The 3550-nt window shown below is 38.8% G+C and overlaps 1 long non-coding RNA gene across 1 annotated transcript; it reads right to left on the reverse strand.

Annotated features, from left to right (window-relative positions):
• Window positions 1–1784: 1784 nt before the first annotated feature.
• LOC124684658 lies at window positions 1785–3303 on the reverse strand. The gene is made up of 2 exons (XR_006997097.1): window positions 2221–3303; window positions 1785–2138 (listed from the first exon to the last, which is right to left on the reverse strand). It is a non-coding gene; the product is annotated as an uncharacterized LOC124684658 (long non-coding RNA).
• Window positions 3304–3550: the final 247 nt, after the last annotated feature.

The raw sequence follows: 3550 nt of genomic DNA on the forward strand, positions 1-3550 counted from the left end.
CGTATCATGCAAACCGACATCCATCGGTTTCCACAGAAAAAGTGTGTCGTTTACTTGCCTCAACCAGATAACTGCTTCATGCTACAATACAAATCTAGACAGGTGTGAACAGCTAAGGCTGCTCTTAACCCGGTGATTTCCATATTTCTTTAGAAAAAAACAGGTCTTTGTTTTTCTCATAAACCCTCATTTATCTACACATCGTGAAAACATGTTGTGGTCATTATCCTCACCCAGATATCCAGTATGGTACCTGCCTTGAGTTTGACTTCATTGTATACAAAGTTGTAGAGCCGTTTATGTGGAAAAATCATCTGCACTCGTTCCCCTGTATTTCCAATTTGGTCTCGCGCCATATATTGCTTTCAAATATATTTATGTTTAGGAGGATTACTATGATAAGTTTCTTTCAACTGGATTTGGTAAAAAAAAATAGAGCTGGTTATTTACACGTGGCCTTTTCTCTTTGCTTATCCACTTTTTTAATCTCCCTAGAATTAAATTAGAGATTGTTTTGAGCATTTTTATGCACAATTGAGATTTCAAAATTTTGGGGCAAGTTGGCTATGCACGTTGTATTTTGCGGCAAAATTTCTTATTTACACAAACTTTTTTGCGCAAAAAAAACAAGAATTTGAGCTTTTTGCACATACATAATGACATATATGAATAAAATGAAAACGAGTAGCACCCTTACATAAGTCCACGGACACGACGTGGCATAGATAAACACGGGAAACAAAAAAATAGACACAATAAAACTAAAACATGACAAGCTTTTTGCACCATCTTCCACTTGGGCTCGCTTCACCAACATCTTCGGGTACCCATTTCTTTCACTTTGGCCGCTTCACCACCATCTTCTAGTTCACTCGCCGGTTCACTCCTCGTTGTCGAGGTTGTAGGGTCGGGTGTGCATCTGGCCTATGGTGGGGAAGATGCATTCAAAGTTGGTGAAGATGTTGAACATCGTGAAGGCTATGAAGGATCCGAACTTAGTATTTTATTTTCATGTTTTGAAATTTTTATAATGGTTTTCTGTTAAACCATGTTTATTCAAAATAAAATAATATGAGTAGTAATTCAATTAATATGAGGCTTGAAATTGACACAATATAGGTACAATAGCTGTCTAGGAAATTTATTTGACTGATTTAGATAAGGTGGAAAAAAACTTGTTTAGAAAGGGGGTCGTTTACCCTACCTTGGAACACATTTTTAAAAACTACACTCTATCATATAGCCTCACCGACACGAACTACTTGGCCCACCGAGGTTATGTATAAAAATTAGAACCTATGGCCCCATATATATACCTGCTTAAAAGTATAGAAGATGTTGTTTGAAAGGGAGCTGCAAGTTTCAACAAAAGGTGCGTGCTATTCTACATGAATGGTTCTAACCGCGGTTTTGAAAAGAGCCAATGGGTAGGGCAAGTGTAGGAACAAGTATCTGGGACAATAAGAAAAGGTAACAATATGATACTTATAATATTGATATTTTGGCGTGAGCTATAACAGTTTTTATATTATTCTTTTGGGTATGAACACAAACTGAGGTGGAAAAAAACACAAGTCAATATTTAAAAGGGGCCACAAGTCTCAACCAATGGTGCGTGCTATTCTAGATAAATGGTTCTGAACACGGTATTCATAGGAGCCAATGGGTAGGGCTAGTGTATCAATAAATTTCTACCAAAAAATGAAAAAGGTTACAATGTGATATTGATATTATTGTATTTTGGCACGATCTTAAATATATGGTTTATAAACCTATGTTCCCAATGACCAATGAAAAAACAAACCGTGTGGTATTGAAAATGTTCCAAGACTGGTACAAGCATAGAACTGGGGTGAAAACTCCTACCAAAAAAGAACAAAAATTAACTAAGCAGTTTTTAGTCAGGCATTATTACAGCCAGATGTTGGGCGAATATACAACACATCTGATTAACGGAATAGAGCCGCAATCCAGATATGTGGAGGCCTAAGCAATATAAGGGAGATCATAAGCGGCAGCAGCTCGAGGCCTAAGCAATATAAGCGAGATCATAAGCTGCAGCAGCTGGAGGCCTAAATTGGAAAATCGGCAGGCATCCTCAACAGCGGTACATGAATATGGATTTCACCATTGATGTCCTGGAGAGAAGACAAGGACATGTGTCACAGCATAACACAGCAGGAAAAGTTTCAGACTGATGACTCGCGGTGCCAAGGGTACCTTGTTCACAAGCATAGCTCCGGATCTTCACCTTGACTCCAGACTTGGCAGCGATGGTCACGTTGCCCTGTAGATGGCATTGGCAATGAGTCAAAGTCAGGTCAGGTCAGGGGGCACATTCCTACTGTAATGAGACAAAGCTTGTCCTTCAAAAGAAGCCTGGCTTTCATTTGCCAGTGAATTGCCCCAAATGATACCATTTTCCCAGTCATTATGCTCATGCAAGTGGATAAAAATCAGGACAAAGTGGAGCTTCTTGAGCAGTAGGACAAATATGACTCCCTTCATCATGTGTGCCAACCCATAAAAGAACATATTTTCTCCCTACTAAATTAGGACTTGGCCTCAGACAGAATGATCATACAAGCAGTAATAAGCATATACTCTCGACATGGTTAGTAGTGGTACTAGTAACATTGATTTATATTCAGATTAAATGACCTAAATTGACAGAGGTACCAGATCAAATTAAAAATATCAAATTAAGAAACGGTGTTGTTAACAAGTAACATTAGAATAACCAATTTTGTTTTTTCTCCGTATCAAAATCTGGGAAACAGAAGGACTTAGGTATTTGCATACAATTTATAAAAAGAACCAACCACCCAAACAAAAGGAGCCTGTTCATTGGCACGAACGGTGCTTGGCGCATATCTAATGGGTGCCCTCTTCAAAGTGAAGAGTAAACTGAGAAAAAACTTACATTCTGTTGGTCTGTTTGACCGTACCGGGGAAGCCATACCTGGGGATGCGAGCTACGGACGCAGTGGCAGCCAGGAAGGAAACCATCTTCTTATACATGCATATTTCCAAACATTGAACAAACTGGAACAAATAGATAAAGGAGCCCATTCGAATTCATTCCGAGCCTACAAAGATCATGAAATGGTGCTTCGTACATTCCCATCCGGTGTCTCAAAAATAGATTAGAGAAGGAAAGATCACAATTGTTCTCACCAGAAAATTTCCCGCTTTCCATATAGCCATTTTCCTATAATTAGAGTGCATGGTTTTTTGCAAGAAGGAACACACGGATATTACATGTCAGGCGAAAAATACAAATACCTCAGGGGCACAAAAGCTCCGTACCGGAGACAAGTACACTGAATCATTCTCTAATTTATAGATGGGCAAGATTTATCCATCGGGTGCACTCTGTGGTACATGGTTGTGTGGTTTGTATGTACCAAAACACTTATCCAATTGACGTAGACTAGCAGCAATGAGAAATACAGCAGTACGTGGTTCAGATGTAATTTACCATCCTTATCAGATATTTGTAATCAGAGAAACGCAACTGGAACCAGCCAAATCAATTACAATGGAAATA

The sequence above is a fragment of the Lolium rigidum genome, chromosome 1 (assembly GCF_022539505.1).
Source record: "Lolium rigidum isolate FL_2022 chromosome 1, APGP_CSIRO_Lrig_0.1, whole genome shotgun sequence".
Classification (NCBI taxonomy): Eukaryota; Viridiplantae; Streptophyta; class Magnoliopsida; order Poales; family Poaceae; genus Lolium; species Lolium rigidum.